At 48.9% G+C, this 22,935-nt stretch overlaps 1 protein-coding gene across 5 annotated transcripts in view; it reads left to right on the plus strand.

The window, feature by feature from the left end:
* Positions 1-22,935, plus strand: part of AHNAK (AHNAK nucleoprotein) — a 112,653-nt gene that overhangs the window by 57,047 nt on the left and 32,671 nt on the right. The gene's annotated exons all lie outside the window — the stretch shown is intronic.

The following is a 22,935-nucleotide window of genomic DNA, read 5'->3' on the forward strand; positions in this document are numbered from 1 at the left end:
TAGTGGAAGATCTACCAGAGTTTAGAAAAAGCCTTTTTGATCCTCTAAAGGAAAGTCTTTTTCAGGCCTCCTAGGAGGGAGATGCCCACATGGAGGGTGAGCTGGAGGGGAAGAAGTGAGTGGCTGTGGGGTATGGAAATCCTGGGTCATAGGGAGCTACGTGGGGTGGGGATCATTGGCTCAGTTTGGGCTGTAGCCATGTTTCTGGCCTGCACCAAAACTAAACTGTTTTTTGGAGGTAATTGCAAACATTTAAGAATCAGGAGACTGGCTGGGCATGGTGGCTCACGCCTGTAATCCAGCACTTTGGGAGGCCGAGGCAGGCAGATCACTTGAGGTCAGGAGTTCGAGATCAGCCTAGCCAACATGGTGAAACCCTGTCTCCACTAGAAATATAAAAATTAGCCGGGCATGGAGGCAGGCACCTGTAATCGCAGCTACTGGGGAGGCCGAGGCAGGAGAATTGCTTGAACCCGGGAGGCAGAGGTTGCTGTGAGTCGAGATTGCACCACTGCACTCCAGCCTGGGCGACAGAGTGAGATTCCGTCTCAGAAAAACAAAACAAAACAATAAACAAAAATATGGACTGTATGGCCTCTCAACATTTTGTCATGTTCACTGAGCCTACATTCCCACATGGCAATGTCAGCTGGAGAGGACTGACTGCTGTGTCACTGGACAAAGGGAGCTCCGCTTCCTTCCATCCGCTCCTGTGGACCCTCCTTCCTCCATCTAAGCCCCATTTTCTCCTCTCACCTCTTCCTTGCCCAGCGCTCCACCCGTAGCCTGGAGTGAATGTCCCTTCAGCAAATAAACAGGGACATACTCCACCTCCTTTAGAGACAGGCTCCTAGCCTGGTGCAGTGGCTCATGCCTGTAATCCCAGCACTTTGGGAGGCCGAGGCGGGCGGATCACGAGGTCAGGAATTCGAGACCAGCCTGGCCAAAACGGTGAAACCCTGTCTCTACTAAAAATACAAAATTAGCCGGGCGTGGTGGCGCACGCTACTCAGGAGGCTGAGGCAGAAGAATCGCTTAAACCCGGGAGGCGGAGGTTGCAGTGAGCTGAGATCAGGCCACTGCACTCCAGCCTGGGTGACAGAGCGAGACTCTGTCTCAAAAAAGAAAAGAAAACGAAAGAAAAGAAAGAAAGCTTCCCTCAAGCCCGAACCCCTCTTGCTGTGGTGTTATTCTTTGAGAGCCAACTGGAAAGCATTGCCTGCTCCGTTCCTGTCGCCTCTTCCTCATCTTCCCTTCACTCCAGTCCCCCCACTTCCCATCCCCAGGCTTCCACCCTGCCACTCAATACTGCTCTTGCTGATTCCACTTCATTGATATGAGTGCCCAGGGAAATCTCTGGGCACTTGGTGCTGTGCCCTCTCCTTCCTTGAAACACCCTGCCCCCTCTGATTGGTGATATCGCCTTTGTGTTGACGTCTGTTTGGTTAGGATGACTTTGCCCTCCCTTCCTAGGCCCTTTATGGTCTCCCCTCTTCCCATAACCTCGAAAGTGGCAGAATTTCCCAAGGACCTGTCATGGGTTTTTGTTTTTCTCACTCGGGACTCTCTCTCCGGGCAACCTCTTGGGGCTCCATGGCTCTCAGGCCTGCTTCTCTTCCGAGCTCCAGGGCTGCACATCTGGGTTCCCCTCCACTTCCCCTCTCCCTGTCTCTCCATCCCCCTCCCCATCATCTCTGGTCAGCTCTGCTAACTATCTGGCCACCACACCAGTCACTCACCTTCTTAACATTTCCAGTGTTTTTGGTTTGTATTATTTGCTACAATCGCCTCCTAACTGTCTGCCTATCTTAGGTCTTTTCCTCCACTGATAGAGTGAGCTTAAATAGTGGTTAGTTTAAAATAAAAGAATCAAATCATGTTACTCCCCTCCTTGAAATTCTTCAGTGGCTGCTTGTGGCTCTCGGGGTGAAGTTCACATCCTTGGCTCAGCACCCAAGGATGCCATGGCCCAGCTCTCAGCTCAGCCCCCACCACTTCCCATGTGGGCTTTTCACTCCAGCAACACCCTAGTGCTGGTCCCCACATCCATGATGCCGGTCCATGGTCCTATGTCTTTTTTTTTTTTTTTAGATGGAGTCTCACTCTATCACCCAGGCTGGAATGCGGTGGCGCGATATCAACTCACTGCAACCTCCACCTCCCGGGTTCAAGCAATCCTCCTGCCTCAGCCTCCTGAGTAGTTGGGATTACAGGCATGCGCCACAATGCCCAGCTAATTTTTTTGTATTTTTAGTAGAGATGAGGTTTCACCATATTGGCCAGGCTGGTCTTGAACTCCTGACCTTGTTATCCGCCCGCCTGGGCCTCCCAAAGTGCTGGGATTACAGGTGTGAGCCACCGTGCCAGGCCGCTCCTGTGTCTTCAATGTGCTCCTCCACACCCCTCTGCCCCCTGTCTTCCTGGGCCTTTGAACCACCACTCCAGGCCCACCTGAGCCTCCAAGTCTGGGCTCAGGGCCCCTTCTCTGTACTCTCCCATGCTGCCCCGGCATCCCTGTTTTGGCTCCCATGGTGCTGGGCCTCCACTAGACTTCACACTCAGTAGGGCCCAGAAGGATCTCCAGCACAGTCTGCCTGGAATATAAACTAGACAGATGGGCTGGGCACTGTGGCTCATGCCTGTAATCCCAGCAAACTTTGGGAGGCTGAGGCGGGTGGATCACCTGAGGCCAGGAGGTTGAGAGCAGCCTGGGCAACACAGCAAAATCCTGTCTCTACTGAAAATACAAAAAAAAAAAAAAAAAAAAAAAAATTAGCCGGGCATGGTGGGCACCTGTAATCCCAGCTAATCTGGAGGCTGAGGCAGGAGAATTGCTTGAACCCAGGGGGCGGAGGCTGCAGTGAACTGGGATCGTGCCATTGCACTCCAGCCTGGGCAACATGAGCGAAACTCCGTCTCGAAAAAAAAAACGCTAGACAGATGATGGCAAGCTCTGCTGGCTGGCTTCCCAGCGCTTACATGGTGGCCATTTCTCTCTTGCTCTTTGGGGACTGGGTTCTAGTGTTTGTGTTGCCAAATGCAGCACTTTTTGTTGTACACTTTACTTCAACATTGATTAAATTAAATGTCTCAGGATTTCAAGGGAATTGGGATTTGACCCCTTTTCTCAAAGGACTTGTACACTGGGTGCATAATGTCTGTTCATTCAATGAACGTTTATTTACTGAGCACCTTTGCACAGCCAGGCACGGAAGGTGGCAGAATTAAAGCAGCCAGTCACAGGGATTCAGATAAAGTCTGTGGAGCTTAGAGGAACTTCCGTGGCTTTTCATCTTCTCATGCCTTGGTTTAAAGTACAGGAGAAAGATTATAGTTCTCCTTGCCAGAGACGCCTCTTTCCCCTGATCATGGATGTTTCCTTAGAAACCAACTTGCGTGTCCCCCACTTTCATGGGCTTTGAAGCTGGAGTCTTGTGTAAACATCACTTCACAGGCATGTGAGAAACAAGTCTTTCCTGTCCCCGCCGTGAGCCTCCAGCTTTCTCTAAGTCGACTTCTCAAGGGGATACTGCTGTTTCTTTTAATATCAGAACCCGTTTGAACACTACATGGTTTTCTCACGGTAACACTTCAGTCAGCTGCATACAGGGTCATTTTGGTAAATAAGCAGAAAATCAGAGAAGTATTGCTGGACTTGGAGACAAGTCTGTGCACTTCAGAGCAGCAGAGCTTTTAAATCAAGACGTCATGGGAGACTGAGGCAGGTGAATCGCTTGAACCCGGGAGGGGGAGGTTGCAGTGAGCCGAGATTGCGCCACGGGCGACAGTGCGAGACTCCGTCTCAAAAAAAAAAAAAAAAAAAAGACATTTATGCTGTGTCCTAAATGTTGAAGGAGGTTTTGAGGGGTGAGGTGCTGGAGAGTTGAAGCTACAAATGGAAACCTATAAACTCATTGTGTTGGATGTCATACTGTCCTGCTTTACGCCACATACCCTCATGGTTAGGAGCTCTGCTCAGAAACTGGACTGCCTGGGTTCAAATCCTGTCTTTGCTACTGTACCTTGGGGCATGTTCCAGTTTTTCTTTCATCTGTGAGATCAGGATGATAACATCACTTAGATGGTGGTTGTGAAGATTAAGAGAGTTATTGCCTGTGCAGTGTTTATAGTGGTGCCTGACATGTAGTGAGTGCTTAATAAACGTTAGCTGTTGTAATTATACCCCTTTATCAGCTTCACACTAGACTGGTCACCTAAGCTGTCACCAGACGTCCCGCACCACTGGTCGTCCCCAATGTTTCTGTTCTGTTGTTTCAAAACCCTTAGCTCATTTTGCTTGTCTGGCCATCTTATTTCAGTCCTCTCCTCTTTCACGATGTTCTCTGGTCTGGAATAGGCGTCTATTTGGAATCTGCCGCTCCTTACTCAGTGAACCCTCTCTCTCTATTCTGAAGCCCTCTTGGTGGGATGGGGGCAGATATTCCTGTACCCACAGCTAACCATGGGAAAACTCTAGGGTAATTTTTCATTTGCGCTTGTGTTTATAAACCTCTAAAATCTTATAGGACCCTTGCCAGTGGGCCAATCTGTGAGTTCTCCATCTATTTAAAGAAAAAAAAACTGGTGGTAAAATAGACATAACATAAAATTGACCATTTTAACCATTTTTAGGTGTACAGCTCAGTGGTATAGAGTACATTCACATTACAGTGGAACCATCTCCACTGTGCAGCTCCAGAACTTTCTCATCTTCCCTAATTGAAACGCTGTAGCCATTCAACACTAACTCTTCAGCCCCTGGCAACCACCATCCTCCCTCCCTCCCTTCCTTCCTTCCTTTCTTTCTTTCTTCTTCTCTTCTTTCTTTTTTTTGAGATGGAGTTTCGGAGTTTCGCTCTTGTTGCCCAGGCTGGAGTACAATGTTGCGATCTCAGCTCACTGCAACCTCTGCCTCCTGGGTTCAAGCGATTCTTCTACCTCAGCCTCCCAAGTGGCTGGGATTACAAGCATGTGCTACCCTGCCTGCTAATTTTGTATTTTTAGTAGAGACGGGGTTTCTCCATGTTGGTCAGGCTGGTCTCGAACTCCCAACCTCAGGTGATCCACCCATCTCAGCCTCCCAAAGTGCTGGGATTACAGGCGTGAGCCACCATGACTGGCCGCTACTTTCTAACTGTATGAATTTGACTACTCTAGGAACCTCATGCAAGTGGAATTACACAGTATTTGTCCTTTTGTGTCTGGCTTACTTCACTTTCAGGGTTCATCTATGTTATATTGTGTGTTAGAATTTCATTTCATTTCTCTTTTTTTTTTTTTTTTTTTTTGAGACAAAGTCTTGCTTTGTCACCCAGGCTGGAGTGCAGTGGTGCAATCTCGGCTCACTGCAACCTCCACCTTCCGGGTTCAAGTGATTCTCCTGCCTCAGCCTCCTGAGTAGTTGGGACTACAGGCATATGTCACCACGCCTGGCTAATTTTTTATTTTTAGCGGAGATGAGGGTTTCACCATGTTGGCCAGGCTCGTCTCGAACTCCTGACCTCAGGTGATCCATCCGCCTCGGCCTCCCAAAATGCTGAGATTACAGGCAGGAACCACCGCTCCCGGCCTTCTCTTATTCTTTTTTTTTTTTTCTTGAGATAGAGTCTTGCTGTGTTGCCCAGGCTGGAATGCAGTGGTGCAATCTCGGCTCACTGTAACCTCCGCCTCCCGGGTTTGAGCAATTCTCCTGCCTCAGCCTCCCAAAGCATCGGGATTATGGGTGTGAGCCATCACACCCAGCCATCCCTTCTTTTGAACACTGCTCTATGCACGCCCTTTTTTTTTTTTTTTGAGACGGAGTCCCGCTCTGTCACCCAGGCTGAAGTGCAGTGGTGCGATCTTGGCTCACTGCACGCTCCACCTCCTGGGTTCACGCCATTCTCCTGCCTCAGCCTCCCGAGTAGCTGGGACTACAGGCACCCGGCACCATGCCCGGCTAATTTTTTGTATTTTTTTTTTAGTAGAGACGGGGTTTCACCCTGGTCTCGATCTCCTGACCTCGTGATCTGCCCGCCTCGGCCTCCCGAAGTGCTGGGATTACAGGCGTGAGCCACCTTGCCCAGCCTGCCCTTTCTTGATCTATGTAGAGAGTGTTGTGTAGATCATTTTGGCACAGGACAGAATTTCAGAACTGGATGATTTGTTAGTGATCCTCTGTTTCCACCAATTCTCTTCAAATTAAAGCTGAAGAAATGGAGGCCGGAAAAGGCTGAGTGGCCCCCAACTCCCGTATCATCCTGAGCTCTGAACTGATTGATTCATGAGCCTGCAGCATTCTTCTGGTAAAGCAGAAGGCCTGCAGCCCACCCTACCCCGATGCTATTGCATGTAGCGGCCCTTGGGCCCTGGGCCTTCGGGGTCTCCTGTTACTCGGCTGCTGTTCACTTTCAGGAGGAACAGATGCTGGTGTTTCCCACCTCTGACCAGGTCACACTCCAGGCAGTGCTTCTTGGTGTGAAACCATGTCGTTCAAATGATTGTCCTTTTGGTGTTCAAATGACCATCCTGTGGACATTTTTGTGTGTCTTTGTGTTCCTGATAGTTTGCCCTATCTTTTTCCTCCTAGGCCTCTTAAGGGTTAAATGATACCAGGAGGAAGCAGGGCCAGTTCTCCTGCTTATTCTGCACATTATTAATGAGGAATATTTTACATTCATGAATAAGCTACTGCTTATCGATGCTACGATTACAGATAAAATGTTCCTGTTCCTCTTTGCTACACATGAAATTGCAGTGAGCAGTACAAGATGAATTTGACAGGTGTCGTCTCTACTATGCTAGATGGAGACATTCTGGGGAAAAGAGTACGAGGGAGGGATGGCACGCTCAGGTAACAGTAAGCACTCACCCTCTGAGGTGCTTTTTGTGTGTCAGGCATGGCGTAGATGCTTTATGCGATGTCATTCATTTCATCCTCACAGTAGCTCTCGGGAGTAGGTGCAATTATATCCCCATTTGGCAGTGGAGGAATCTGAGGCACAAAAGGATTAGGTAATTTGCCCAAAGTCATTGAGAGACGGAAGGACAAAGCCAGGATTTGAACCCAAGTGGGCTCCAGAGTCCTTTCTGTTAAATACTGCATTTTATTTTATTTTTTTTGAGATAGTCTCGCTCTGTTACTCAGGCTGGAGTGTAGTGGCGTGATCTAAGCTCACTGCAACCTTTGCTTCCTGGGCTCAAATGATTCTCCTGCCTCAGTTTCCCGAGTAGCTGGAACTACAGGCACGCACCACCATGCCTGGATAAATTTTGTATTTTTAGTAGAGATGGGGTTTCCCCATGTTGGCCAGGATGGTCTCAAACTCCTGGCCTCAAGTGAGCAGTCCGCCTTGGGCTCCCAAAGTGCTGGGATTACAGATGTGAGCCACTGCGCCCGGCCTAAATACTACATCTTGATGACGGTTTCATGGAGGAAGAGAGACATGAGCTGGGCCTTGAAGGAGAGCTCCACATGTAGACAACATGAGCGACGGGCCAGAGATGGAGTGAGCATGGCTGACCCAGCAGGGAAGAGAGACTAACCTCACCCGACACAGGGCATGCATTGGGGAATGGTGGGGCAGATGGGGCAAGAGGGCGGAGACGGATCATAAAAGGTCTTAACATCAAGGCAGAGGGTTGAAGAACTCAGACTTTAAAGAGTATTGAAGGGCCAGGTGCGGTGGCTCACGCTGTAATCCCAGCACTTTGGGAGGCCGAGGCGGGTGGATCACGAGGTCAGGAGATCGAGACCACGGTGAAACCCCGTCTCTACTAAAAATGCAAAAAATTAGCCAGGCGTGGTGGTGGGCGCCTGTAGACCCAGCTACTGGGGAGGCTGAGGCAGGAGAATGGCATGAACCTGGGAGGCAGAGCTTGCAGTGAGCCAAGATCGCACCACTGCACTCCAGCCTGGGTGACAGAGCAAGACTCCGTCTCAAAAAAATAAATAAATAAATAAATAAAAAATAAAGAGTATTGAAGGGTGACTTGCTAGAAGCTGAGGTCTAGGGAGGTTTTTGGGTAACAATGGTAGGTTTGAGGGTGGGAGATGTGGAGGCAGGAATGAGACCCTGAGGGTCCAGCCAAAGATAGTGCAAGGGAAATGGAAGAAAGGGGAAGCCTAAGGCCGGGTGCGGTGGCTCACGTCTGTAGTCCCAGCACTCTGGGAGGCCGAGGTGGGTGGATTACCTGAGGTCAGGAGTTCAGGACCAGCCTGGCCAACATGGTGAAACCCTGTCTCTACTAAAAAATACAAAAATTAGCTGGGTGTGGTGGTGGGCACCTGCAATCCCAGATACTCCGGAGGTTGAGACAGGAGAACTGCTTGAACTCGGGAGGCAGAGGTTGCAGTGAGCCGAGACTGCGCCACTGCACTCCAGTCTGGGCAACAAGTGCGAAACTCTGTCTCAAAACAAAAAAAAAAAAAAAAGAAAGGGGAAGCCCATAGCACCTTCCTTCTCATCCAAGTCACCTCCTGGAGAGGGATCAGCCTAGGAGTTACAGGAGCGCCTCGGGTTTCATCGGTTACTCACAGGAGGCAGCCTCTGGGCTTTTGGGGGAAGGTCGAGGACATTATTTACCCGTGGATAAATTACTGTTTTCCCGTGGATGGCTGTCCCTGCCTAGGCAACGAGCATTTCTTCACACTGAGCATTCCAACTTGGTCAGACCAGAAGGCAGCAAATCCAGGGTTTTTTTGTTTTGTTTTGTTTTGTTTTTAACTGCACGCAGAATTCCTTGCATAGCAGAGAGCTCAGGAAGGAAGGCCCTGTTTGGGGACAGAGGTCAGGACTTCAGAGTCCGGGACCACTGAGAAAGAGTCAGGCCTTTCTTTCTTTTCTTTTCTTTTTCTTTTTTTTTTTTTTTTTGAGACAGAGTCTTGCTCTGTCACCCAAGCTGGAGTGCAATGGAGTGATCTCGGCTCACTGCAACCTCCAACTCCTGGGTTCAAGCGATTCTCCTGCTTCAACCTCCCAAGTAGCTGGGATTACAGGCACCTGCCACCGTGCCCGGCTAATTTTTGTATTTTTTAGTAGAGACGGGGTTTCACCATCTTGGCCAGGCTGGTCTCGAACTCCCGACCTTGTGATCCACCCACCTCGGCCTCCCAAAGTGCTAGGATTACAGGCATGAGTCACTGTGCCCGGCAGAGTCAGGCCTTTCTCTGTTAATCTCAGGTTTGCCTGATTACCCTCTGAATGGATGTACCTGGAATGAACTCTGTCACAAGCAGAAATTTAATGTAACCCTTGAGCTTTATTTCCTCCCACCCCTAAAGTATCAACTGCTAAAGGGATTTAGAAAGGATCCGAGGCAAGATTGGCAGGGCTGAGGGTTCTGTGGCTGTCACTGTCCAGGACAGCTGGCCACTGGGTCCAGCCTGCTCCCAGCAGTGGGCACAGGCAGGCGAGCAGGGCCCTGACCTTCCTGGCAGGTGGCGGGGTCTGGGTGAGGCTTCCCAAGCTCTGCCTGCTACCCTCCTGCTTGAAATCAGGGGTGAGGGGTGTGAGGCCCTCCTATAAATCCGGCAGAACCCAGCCAGAAGGAGCACTGGGACCTTATCTCCCTCCCCTCTGGATTCCAGCTCCCGGGAATGGGCCAAGTTTGCCTTAACTTTTTATTGAAGTGAAAAACAGTCAAGATATGAATATTCCCTAAAGCCACTTTGGAATACTTTCAAGAATAGTTTCACAGTTAAACAGGCAAAAGGACAAGATTGCATGCAGGACTGGATCACCCACTTGGAGAGCCGGTTCTGGAAAGAGAGCTTTGATTTCATGCCTTATCTGTTTCGCGTGTCGTGGAAGAAGGGAATGGAAGGCATTTGGTTGGGGAGATGGAGGCCTGCTGCTTGTATGGGGTATTCCCCTCTGCATGGTGACAGGTTCTTAGGGAAACATCTTAATAGAAGGCTCATGAGCAGTCTGGCAAACTTCCCACCCTCCTTGTACCCAAGACAAAAATGTTGGCCTGACAAAAATATTCAGATAATTTTCTAGTATTTTTAGCACTTTACAGACCCCAAACTACCCAAGTAATGGCTCTCTTAAAAAAAAAAAAAGGGCTGGGCAGGGTAGCTCATGCCCGTAATCCCAGTACTTTGGGAGGCCGAGGTGGGCAGATCACCTGAGGTCAGGAGTTTGAGACCAGCCTGACCAACGTGGAGAAACTCCGTCTCCATTAAAAATACAAAATTAGCCAGGCGTGGTGGCGCATGCCTGTAATCCCAGCTACTCGGGAGGCCGAGGCAGGAACATCACTTGAACCTGGGAGGCAGAGGTTGCGGTGAGCCGAGATCGTGCCATTGTACTCCAGCCTGGGTAACAAGAGGGAAACTCTGTATCAAAAAAAAAAAAAAAAAAAAGAAAAGAAAGCAAAGCTCTTAGAAAATTTGTCCTACTATCTTATTACAATAAGTGCTGAAGTAGACAGACTCTGTCATCTTCGCCGTGTCAACATTAATGAAAAGAAATTAGCCGGGCACAGTGGCATGTGCCTGTAGTTCCAGCTACTCAGGAGGCTGAGGCAGGAGAATCACTTGAACCCAGGAGGCGGAGGTTGTAGTGAGCTGAGATTGCGCCACTGCACTCCAGCCTGGGCGACAGAGCAAAACACTGTTTCAACAACAAACAAACAAACAACCAAAATTAGTGAAACGGTGTCACCAAAGGCCTAGGAGGGATTTTTTAAAATGGTGTATTAATGGTGTACATTTTCCTCTTTTGCTCTTTTCTTTTCTCTCTCTTTTTTTTTTTTTTTTTTTTTTTGAGGCAGGGTCTCACTCTGTCACCCAGGCTGGAGTGCAGTGGTATGATCACGGCTCACTGCAGCCTCGATCTCCTGGGTTCAGGCGATCCTCGCACCTCAGTCTCCTGAGTAGCTGGGACCACAGGCATGTGCCACCATGCCTAGCTAATTTTTGTCGTTGTTGTTGTAGAGATGAGGTCTTGCCGTGTTGCCTAGGTTGGTCAGGAACTCCTGGGCTCAAGCAATCTCCACCTCCAAGCCCCAACCTTGGCCTCCCAAAGTGCTGGGATTACAGGAGTGAGCCACTGGCCCCCGGCACCCTGTCCTCACCGGCACCCGGCACCCTGTCCTCACTGGCGCCCAGCACCCTTTCCTCTTTTCTAGGCATTGCTAGGGGCAATAATTTGGGAGAAGTAAAGGACAAGAAAAAAACCAAAGAGGAGGCATTCTTGTATCAATGCTCTCCTGAATTTGTTGGGGAGCCCTGGGGTGAGCCCTGTCAGGGGCTGGAGGGTCCAGTCTTAGTGTGAAAAGACCTCAGGGGCTCAGCTCCAGCTCCTGCTTAGCCCCTGGGCCCTGGCTGAGAAGAGCGAATATGTGCTGACCAGACCTGATCAGACCTGCTCGGTGAGGCTGCGGGTGGTGGTGAGAGGCCATTCCAAGAAACCACCTGGAATAGTTGGGGAGGAGATGGGAGGCCAGGGGCTCTGCTCTTAAGATAGCACTGAGTCCTGCGGAGAGGAATTCCTGGGAGGATTTTGAGTCCACCTGACTTCCCTTTGCTCTTGGTGTACAGGTCCCAGGCCTTACCACCGTGGCCTTCTTTCGCTTCCTCAAATGTCCCAGAGGCCTCTGTACCTATGCACATACTATTCCTTGGCCAGGAAGGCCTCCCATCCCCTAAGACAATTATCTTCCAGGTTTCTGCACAACCATCACCACCTCTGGAAAGCCTTGGCCCAGGGCTTGGCTGGGATCCCCCTGCTTTTTATAACTTTTTTTTTTTTGGGATGGAGTTTTACTCTTTTGCCTAGGCTGGAGTGCAGTAGCGCGACCTCAGCTCACTGCAACCTCCGCCTCCCGGGTTCAAGTGATTCTCCTGCCTCAGCCTCCCGAGTAGCTGGGACTACAGGCGCTGGCCACCATGCCCGGCTAATTTTTGTATTTTTAGTACAGAGGGGTTTCACCATGTTTGCCAGGCTGGTCTCGAACTCCTGACCTGTGATCTGCCCGCCTTGGCCTCCCAAAGTGCTGGGATTACAGGCGTGAGCCATGGCACTTGCCCTATAACTTTTATTTTAGGTTCGGGGGTGCATGTGAATGTTTGCTACATAGGTACACTCATGTCATGGGTCTTGTTGTACAGGTTATTTCATCACCCAGGAATTAAGTCCAGTACCCAATAGTTATCTTTCCTGCTTCTCTCTCTCCTCCTCTCACCCTCCACCCTCAAGTATTGGTGCAAAAATAATTGCGGCTTCAGACCATGAATTTGAAATCATTATAACTAGGCTCAAACACATCTTTATTAACCAAAATAGGAAGCGTTACAATCAACACATTTTTGCTAACGAGAAATAAGTTTTTTCATTCCTGTAGCATATAAATCCATGCTTCGGGATTCGACGAACTCTTAGAAAGCATTTTCTGCATCCTGCTGGTTGTGGAAGCGTTTTCCCTGCAAAAAGTTGTCGAGATGCCTGAAGAGGTGGTAGTCAGTTGGCGAGAGGTCAGGTGATATTGGCAGAGGAGGCAAAACTTCGTAGTACAATTCGTTCAACTTTTGAAGTGTTGTGTGACATGCATTCGGGCATTGTCGTAGAGAAGAATTGGGCACTTTCTGTTGGCCAATGCCGGCTGCAGGCATTGCAGTTTTTGGTGCATCTTATCAATTTGCTGAGCATATTTCTTAAATGTAATGGTTTTGCCAGGATTCAGAAAGCTGTAGTGGATCAGACTGGCAGCAGACCACCAGTGACCATAACCTTCTTTTGGTACAAGCTTGGCTTTGGGAAGTGCTTTGGAGCTTCTTTCTCTCGGTCCAACCACTGGTCATCGTCAGTTGTCGTTTAAAATCCACTTTTTGTCTCACGTCACAATCTGATCGAGAAATGGTTCATTGTTGTTGCGTAGAATAAGAGAAGATGTTTCAAAATGGTGTTGTTGTTTTTTTTTAATTTTTGCTCAGCTCATGAGGCACCCCTTATCAAGCTTTTTCACCTTTCCAATTTGCTTCAAACGCTGAACGACCATCCAATGTCCATGTTGAGTTCTTCGGGAACTTCTCGTGTAGTTTTAAGAGGGTCTTTGATGATTTCTCTCAATTGGTCATTGTCAACTTCTAATGGCTGGCGCCACTACGCTTCTCATCTTCAAGGCTCTTGTCTCTTTTGCAAAACTTTTTTTTGAGACGGAGTCTTGCTCTGTCGCCCAGGCAGAGTGGAGAGCAGTGGCGCAATTCTCGGCTGATTACAACCTCTGCCTGCCAGGTTCAAGTGATTCTCCTGCCTCAGTCTCGCAAGTAGCTGGAATTACAGCCATGCGCCACCATGCCCAGCTAATTTTTGTATTTTTAGTAGAGATGGGGGTTTCCCCATGTTGGCCAGGCTGGTCTCGACCTCCTGACCTCAGGTGATCCGGCTGCCTCAGCCACCCAGCCAGAACTTAAACCACCACTGCACTGTATGTTCATTAGCGGTTCCTGGGCCGAATGCATTGATGTTGCCAGTTGTCTCTGCTGCTTTACAACCCATTTTGAACTTGAATAAGAAAATAGCTTGAATTTGCTTTGGTCTAACATAATTTCCATAGTCTAAAATAAACATAAAATAAACAGCAAGTAATAAGTCATTAGCAAAAAAACTTAAGGCGAGAAATGCGCCTTCAAGTGATATATAGCCAGGGGCGGTGGCTCACGCCTGTAATCCCAGCACTTTGGGAGACTGAGGCGGGCGGATCACCTGAGGTCAGGAGCTCGAGACCAGCCTGGGTAACATGGCGAAACCTTGTCTCTACTAAAAATACAAAAATTAGCCGGGTGTGATGGCAGGTGCCTGTAATCCCAGCTACTTGGGAGGCTGAGGCAGGAGAATCACCTGAGCCCGGAAGGCAGAGGTTTCAGTGAGCTGAGATTGTGCCACTGCACTCCAGCCTGGGTGACAGAGTGAGACTCTGTCTAAAAAAAAAAAGATGTATAACATAACCTCATTTATTTAAGAATATATTCCAATATCAAATGCAAATTTCAACAATGCAAAACTGCGCTTACGTTTGCACCAACCTAATAGACCTCAGTGTCTGTTGCTCCCTTCTTTGTGTTTATGAGTGCTCATCATTTAGCTCCCACTTATAAGAGAGAACATGCCATATTTGGTTTTCTGTTCCTGTGTTAGTTTGCTGAGGATAATGGCCTCCAGCTCCATCCACCTTCCCGCAAAAGACAGGATCTCATTCATTTTGATGGCTGCAGGGGTCCCCTCCCCACTTTTTTTTTTGAGACAAAGTCTCGCTCTGTTGCCCAGGCTGGGGTGCAATGGCGCGATCTCTGCTCACTGCAACTTCTGCCTCCTGGGTTCAAGCAATTCTCCTGTTTCAGCCTCCTGAGTAGCTGGGACTACAGGCACCTGCCACTATGCCTGGCTAATTTTTGTATTTTTAGTAGAGACAGCGTTTCACCTTGTTGGTCAGGTTGGTCTCGAACTCCTGACCTCAGGTGATCCGCCCGCCTCGGCCTCCCAAAGTGTTGGGATTATGGGCGTGAGCCACCGTGCCTGGCCCGGGGTCCCCTTTTAAATGCCCTGATGACCCTCTGCACCTCGCCTCTGTCACTGTCCCTGCCTGTGCAGTGGCTTCCTCTGGGTCCCTCTTCTTCACCAGCCTCTAAGGTCAGGATCCTCCCTACCTGTTGCCAGGTGTTCCTTTCCAGCAGGTAGCTTTTCAGAGGCCTGAAGGTGGGAGAAGGAAGACACCCCACTGTCTGCAAGCACCAGGATGTCGGGACATTGTTTGGTCACTCTCATATTTCCAGGACCCAGCACGGGGTGCTCAGTGGACGTCTGTGAACTAACTAAATGTCCAGCTCACTTTTGTCAAGCAGCTGTCACTCCCCAGCTCTTTATATTCCTTATGTGACTCTCACAAGATCCTTGTGAGGAAGGTGTCGTGTCCATTCGCAGGTGGGGAAATTGAGGCTGTGTAGTTTTGGCAACTTGGCTGAGCTTAACGCAGCTAAGAAGCGGCAGCAATTCTCAGTTCTTCCACTTAAGGTGCATAAGAATCACTGGGGAGCTGGTTAAAGATGTAGGTTTCTGAGGGCTGGGTGTGGTGGCTCATGCCTGTAATCCCAGCACTTTGGGAGGCCGAGGGCAGATCATGAGGTCAGGAGTTCGAGGACCAGCCTCACCAACATGGTGAAACCTCATCTCTAGTAAATATACAAAAATTAGTTGGGCATGGTGATGTGTACCTGTAATCCCAGCTACTCAGGAGGCTGAGGCAGGAGAATCGCTTGAACCTGGGAGGTGGAGGTTGCAGTGAGCCAAGATCGTGCCACTGCACTCCAGCCTGGGCAACAGAGCAAGACTCTGTTTCAAAAAAAAAAAAAAAAGTATGTTTCTGGGCCCCACTCCCAAGATTTCTGATTTTGTCATTGCATTTCTAATTTTAAAATTATTTTATTTATAAATTATTACTATTATTTTTGATTGACATATTTGATATATGTATACAATGTGCAGTGATTAAATCTAGCTCATTAACATGTCTGTCACCTCACTTACCTATTTTTTTTTTTGAGACAGGGTATCACTGTGTCATCCAGGCTGGAGTGTAGTGGTGTGATCACGGCTCACTGCAGCCTCAACCTCCAAGCCTCCAGTGATCCTCTCACCTTAGCCTCCCGAGTAGCTGACAGGCACACATCACCATGCCCAGCTAATTTTGTTTATTTTTTTTGTAGAGGTGGGGGTCTCACCATGTTGTCCAGGCTGGTCTGGAACTCCTGGGCTCAAGCAATCTTCCAGCCTCAGCCTCCCAAAGTGCTGGGATTATAGGCGTGAGCCACCGAGCCTGGTGCCTATCATTGTTTTATACAGCCTTTTTTTTTTTTTTTGAGACAGAGTCTTGCTCTGTCACCCAGGCTGGAGTGCAGTGGCATGAACTCGGCTCACTGCAAGCTCCGCCTCCCAGGTTCACGCCAGTCTCCTGTCTCAGCCTCCCGAGTAACTGGGACTACAGGTGTCCACCACCACACCCGACTAATTTTTTTTGTATTTATAGTAGAGACAGGGTTTCACCGTGGTCTCGATCTCCTGACCTCATGATCTGCCCGCCTCAGCCTCCCAAAGTGCTGGGATTACAGGTGTGAGCCACCGCACCCACCCTTTTTTTTTTTTTTGAGATGAAGTCTCAACCTTTTGCCCAAGCTGGAGTGCAATGGCGTGATCTCGGCTCACTGCAACCTCTGCCTCCTGGGTTCAAGCAATTCTCCTGCCTCAGCCTCTCAAGTAGCTGGGATTACAGGTGCCTGCCACCATGCCCGGCTAATTTTTTTGTGTCTTTAGTAGAGACAGGGTTTCACCATGTTGACCAGGTTGATCTCGAACTCCTGACCTTGTGATCCACCCGCCTTGGCCTCCCAAAGTGTTGGGATTACAGACATGAGCCACCGCGCCTGGCCTTTTTTTTTTTTTTTTTTTGAGATGGAGTCTTGCTCTGTTGCCCAGGGTGGAGTATAGTGGTGTGAACTTGGCTCACTGCAACCTCTGTCTCCTGGGTTCAGGCGATTCTTGTGCCTCAGCCTCCCGAGTAGCTGGGTTACAGGCATGCACCACTGTTTCAGCTAATTTTTGTATTTTTAGTAGAGACAAGTTTTCACTATGTTGGCCAGGCTGGTCTTGACCTCCTGACCTCAAGCTATCCACCCGCCTTGGCCTCTCAAAGTGCTGGGATTACAGGCATGAGTCACTGCACCTAGCCCTACTTTGTTTCTGTGAATTTTACTACTGCAGGTACCTCAGATAAGTGGAGTTATATAGCATTTGTCCTTTTGTTTCTGGCTTATTTCACCATCATAGTATTTTAAACAAAGAGCCCTGGTAGTTCTCATGTAGGAGTCTGGACCGTTCTTTGAGAATTTCCAGGAGAGGATGGTGGCGGGGGATGGGGGCTGTGCTGTCCTGGCACAGGGTTTGCGGGTTGACTTCATAGGGATGGTGGGGGCTGGATGAGTCAGTGAGTGTGGGCCGAGAGGCGGGAAGGAGGAGGTTTGGGTAAGGGTGACAGTGGGGCCTTGGGATTGGGGTGGTTTCTGGCAGGCATTGCTGAGGGCTGGGGTGTTGACAAAGGCCTAAGAACTCAGAGTGGAAGGACAGTGGAAGGGCAGTTGTGAGGACTGGCCCATGCAGGGAGGGTCAGTGAGCAATGGGTCAGAGGGGAGGGCAAGGAGCTGATAAAGGAAGGCCAGCGGTGGGGAGGGTCTGGGTCAGGTGGGTGTCTGGCTCTGCGGTCTACAGAGGGTGATAGGAGTTGGGTGAGAGCCGCAGAGGTCAATCCAAGTGGAGGCCGGGGCTGGGCCCACTCTAGGTCTAGAGGCAGGTGGTGTGATGGCATGGGAAGTCAGTGAAGGCAAGGAGGCCAGAGATGTGGGAAAGGGGGCCTGTGGGCACAGGGAAGGACCGATATGGAGCCAGCCCTCTGCCTCAACAAGGGGGCTGTGCGTGCTTCCTCCTGAGGAGGCGCCGGGTCATGGGCAGCCTCCTGGCTCCAAGGGCAGATGACCCAGACCCTGGGGTGAGTGGTCGTAGCAGCCCTCAAGTCACCCAAGGATTGGGCAGATGGGCCTTCCTCTATCTCTCCACCCCCTTCCCTGTCCATCCCACCTCTCCCTTTCTTCATTCATGCTCTTCTTGCTTTTCTCAGCTCCCTTTCTCTCTTCCATTCTCTTTCTCCTAACTGCCAGTGTGCGGCGCTGAGGTGTGCCTGTGAGTACCTGCATCCCAGCCAGTCTCCCACACCCAGGCCTCAGGGCATGTCCAGCTTCACCTGCCATGGGCTGCCTGGCCCCAGGCAGGCCTTTACTGGGCTCTGAACCTCACCTTCTCCATTTGCAACATGTACAGTGATAGTGCAGGTTGAGCATCCCTAATCCAAAAATCCGAAATCCAAACTGTCCCAAAACCCGAACTTTTTTGAGTGCTGACATGACGCCACAAATGGAAAATTCCACACCTGACCTCATGTGACAGGTCACAGTCAAAATTCTGTTTAATGCACAAAATTACTTAAAACATTGTATAAAATTGGTCAGGCACGGTGGCTTACGCCTGTAATCCCAGCACTTTGGGAGGCCAAGGTGGGCGGATCACCTGAGGTCAGGAGTTCAAGACCAGCCTGGCCAACATGGCGAAACTCCGTCTCTACTAAAAATACAAAAATTAGCCTGGCGTGCCTTATGCCCACTGGGTGCCAGTGGAAGCCCCCCCCCCAGTTGTGACAACAAAAGCCCCTCTAGTAGCCTCAACATCCTGCAACAGACAGGAGGGCCTCCCACAGCAAAGAATCCTTTGGCCCAAAATATCAAAGGCGCCACTATTGAGAAACTCTGCTCCAGGGTGGCTTGAACTGTGTTTGCAGTCAGAAAAAGACTCCTCTGAGGTCTGCCGCCTCCCCATGGGCCATCATCCCTGCAGCAGGAGGCTGAAGCTCTTGCTTGACAAAAGTTTCTCCCCAAAGCCTTCTTTTGTATTGGTATAAACAAAATCTGAAGTTCTTTCAGCTTGCAGGGGTTGACCCCAGGTGGATGAGGCAACTGAGTTGTCCAGCAGGGACGGTCAGGTCTCGGGGGACTGGAGCAGGCCCAGCATCTTGTATTATTTAGTTCTTCTATTGAAGTTCAGCAGCTGGGTAAGCACTGGATTATTGGGAACAATGTGGCTGTTTAGTTTTGTTTTTTGTTTTTTTTTTTTCCCTGAAAGAAAAAAGAGGTGACAGATGAAAGTTGGCGGGAGATGATGATCTGGTGGAAGCCATCATTGAAATTGATGTTGCCCACCTGGGATGACCACTGTCGGACTCTTTAATCAGCACACAAGCCCCACTCTGTGGCTGCATTAATGAGCATCTGGATGATGGGTTTTAAACTTCTCAACTTTTATGTTTTTTGTTTTTTTTTTTTTTTTTGAGACAGAGTCTCTCACTGTTGCCCAGGATGGAGTGCAGTGGCGCGATCTCGGCTCACTGCAACCTCTGCCTCCCGGGTTCAAGCGATTCTCCTGCCTCAGCCTCCTGAGTAGCTAGGACTACAGGTGTGTGCCACCACGCCCAGCTAATTTTTTTTTTTTTGAGTCGGAGTCTTGCTCTGTCACCCAGGCTGGAGTGCAGTGGTACAATCTTAGCTCACTGCAACCTCTGCCTTCCGGGTTCAAGCGACTCTCTTGCCTCAACCTCCTGAGTAGCTGGGATTACAGGCGCACACCACTATGCCTGGCTAATTTTTGTATTTTTAGTAGAGACAGGGTTTCACCATGTTGGTCAGGCTGGTCTCAAACTCCTTACCTTGTGATCTGCCCACCTCAGCTTCCCAAAGTGCTGGGATTACAGGCGTGAGCCACCGCAGCTGGCCACACCCGGCTAATTTTTGTATTTTTAGTAGAGATGGGGTTTCACAATGTTGGCCAGGATGGTCTCGATCTCTTGACTTTCTGATCTGCCCACCTTGGCCTCCCAAAGTGCTGGGATTATAGGCGTGAGCCACCGCACCTGGCCAACTTTTGTGGTTTTGATAGCTAGGGGCCAGAGCTCTAGTTATGAGAGTTATTCTCTAAACCCTATGAGGTTTTTCATGTGATTTTTGGTTTATGGTTGAGTACACACATTGATGAACTGTGCTTTTTGTTTTTCCTATCTTGTCCACTTTGCGAACTCAGTGTTTCACAGGTCACCTTCTCTGTTTCTGACACCTCTCCCCCTGGTGGAATTACCCATTGCTATATCTGGTCAAAAGACAAAAATTACACGTAGGCCCCACCCAGTGGCTCACACCTATAATCCCAGCACTTTGGGAGGTTGAGGTGGGCAGATCACGTGAGGCCAGGAGTTCGAGACCAGCCTGACCAACACAGTGAAACCCCATCTCTACTAAAAATACAAAAAAAATTATCTGGGTGTGGTGGCAAATGCCTGTAATTCCAGCTACTAGGGAGGCTGAGGCACGACAATTGCTTGAACCTGGGAGGCGGAGGTTACAGTGAGCCGAGATTGCATAACTGCACTCCAGCCTGGGTGATGGAGTGAGACTGTGTCTCGAACAAACAAACAAAAATTACAACATGTTTAGTTAGTTAAAGATCCTAACTGGGGCTCGGCGCAGTAGTTCACGCCTGTAATCCCAGCACTTTGGGAGGCTGAGGCCGGTGGATCGCTTGAGGACAAGAATTCAAGACCAGCCTGGCCAACATGGTGAAACATCCTGTCTACTAAAAATACAAAAATTAGCTGGATGTGGTGGCGTGCACCTGTAATCCTAGGTACTCTGGAGGCTGAGGCAGTAGGATCTCTTGAATCCAGGAGGCAGAGTTTGCAGTGATCCAAGATCACACCACTGCACTCCAGGCTGGGCAACAGAACAAGACTCCGACTCAAAAAAAAAAAAAAAAAAGGAGATCAGGAGATCCCAATAATTGGGCCGGGCTAGGTGGCTCACACCAGGCTAGGAGGCAGAGGTGGGAGGATCGCTTGAGGCCTGCCTGGACAAAATAGGGAGATCTTGTTCTCCACATACACAAAAAAGAACAAACCAATTGGCTGTTATTTGCAGTTCTAGAATCATGCAATGCCTTATTCTACAAAATGAAATGAATGTTCCAAGAAACTGAGCAGAGGAGGTTAACTTTAAAGACAGAAAAGAGCTGAGGAAAGCAGAAACAGAGAACAAAAAGCAGATGGGTCGTCTCAGAGTTACTTTCCTTATAAAGGGTTTAATTTTTTTGTTTGTTTTAAACTAGAGATGGGGTCTCACTATGTTGCCCAGGCTGGTGTGTGGTGACTCTTCACAGGCACAGTCCCACTACTGATCAGCCGGGAAGTTTGACCTCCTTGTAAAGGCTAAAGCAGAGGACACTTCCTTATGATGCTGAAACTGGCCTTTTTGAGGATTCGGCTGTTATCGCTCTTTCTCCTGATTTCTCAGAAGGTCAGATGAACAGTTTTGACTTGGTGGTGTGGAACTTGAGCATGAATAATTCCATTTTGGTTTGGTCTGTTGGGCCTAGGGCAGGAGTTCAGTCCAAACCAATGGCCTCCTATAATTTTATTTAGCAACCTGCACACACATGTCCATACATTATGCACCCCAACCCTAGCTCTTACTGTAGTCTGTCTCTGTGAATAAAATCCCCATATATATATATATATATACATATATATATATATATATATTTTTTTCTTTTTTTTGGGAGACAGAGTCTCGCTTTGTCACCCAGGCTGGAGTGCAATGGGGCCATCTCAGCTCACTGCAACCTCCACCTCCCAGGTTCAAGCGATTCTCCTGCCTCAGCCTCCCAAGTAGCTAGGACTACAGGCGCGTGCCACCACGCCCGGCTAAGTTTTTGTATTTTGGTAGAGACGGAGTCTCACCATGTTGCCTAGGCAGTCTCAAACTCCTGACCTCAAGTGATAACGCCCACCTCGGCCTCCCAAAGTGCTAGGATTACAGGCATGAGCCACTGTGCCCAGCCAAATCACCATGTAGGTAATATAACTAATATCATCATCCCTCAATGGAAGAAGATTCTAGAGGACAGGGACCTTGTATTGTTTACTTATCTTTGAGCCCTTGACCCCGGCACTGTGTCTGACCTGAGATAAGGCTTCAGGAAGTACTTTGTGAGCTGAACCGAACTTCAAAGAAGCGAATGATATGCAGCCATTTGTCTGGGAAAATGACATTTTGGGCCACTGAATATATACTGAAGAGATGTGTTGCTGAAAGTTTTAGTAGGGTGTTGGGAATTGCCTCAGTGTCCCTCTCTTTTTTCCAAACCAATCACAGCTAAGATGATTTCCTCGGTGTCAAGAGGCTTGACTGTTTCAAGAGGCATTTTGTTGTTGTTTGAGACGGAGTCTCACTCTGTTGCCCAAGCTGGAGGGCAGTGGTGTGATCTTGGTTCACTGCAACCTCCGCCTCCCGGGTTCAAGAAATTCTCCTGCCTCAGTCTCCCGAGTAGCGGGGATTACAGGCGCACGCCACCATGCCCGGCTAATGTTTGTATTTTCAATAGAGATGGGATTTCCCCATGTTGACCAGGCTGGTCTCAAACTCCTGACCTCAGGTGATCCGCCTGCCTCGGCCTCCCAAAGTGCCGGGATTACAGGCGTGAGCCACCGCGCCCGGCCTCAAGAGGGATTTTTGAAATGCTAGGCGAGGTAGAGACTACGGACACCAAGAATTTAAGGCATTTATAGGGTATACTTTCTAATGTGATCACTGCAAAAGTTTGAATTGTAGAATTTGTTTTCTTTTAAAGAAGTACAATTATATTACTTTCAAGGATATAGTTTTTTTTTTTTTTTTTTTGGACAGGATCTCACTTTGTCACCCACACTGGAGTGCAGTGTCATGAACATGGTTTACTACAGCCTCTGCCTCCTGGGCTCAAGTGATCCTCCCACCTCAGCCCCCCAAGTAGCTGGGACTACAGGCATGCGCCTCCATGCCTAAGTTTTGGATATAATTTAAATGTATTGAAATAAGCTGCAAGGAATGATCTAGGCTTTGCATAACCAAGTAAATCAGGTCTTTTAAAAGAGATACTTAGGGATCATAATGAGTATACAAATAATTAACAGGTATGTTTTTTGTAAACAGTTTATTATTCTATATAGTTAAAATGCTTCCCTATTTTAGTTATGTTGTTAATTTGCATTGTAGCCTATGTTTAAATGATCACAAATTCTCTATCGGGGAATGTTTGCATTAATAAGGTTTTACTTCACTGATCTAACAAATATTTACTGGATATCTATCATATCCCAGGCCTGGGAGATAGCAGTGATTAAGTGACTAAGTTCTTGTCTTCCTGAAATAAACTAGTGAGGCAAGATGCGATGATGGCTGGCAGAAGAAGAAACAGCTTGAATGCACAGCTGATGGAAATTGCTGATAAATTAGATATGTAGGAGGCAGGGGTGAGAGACAAATCAAGGATG

The sequence above is a fragment of the Pongo abelii genome, chromosome 9 (genome assembly GCF_028885655.2).
Source record: "Pongo abelii isolate AG06213 chromosome 9, NHGRI_mPonAbe1-v2.0_pri, whole genome shotgun sequence".
Taxonomy (NCBI): Eukaryota; Metazoa; Chordata; class Mammalia; order Primates; family Hominidae; genus Pongo; species Pongo abelii.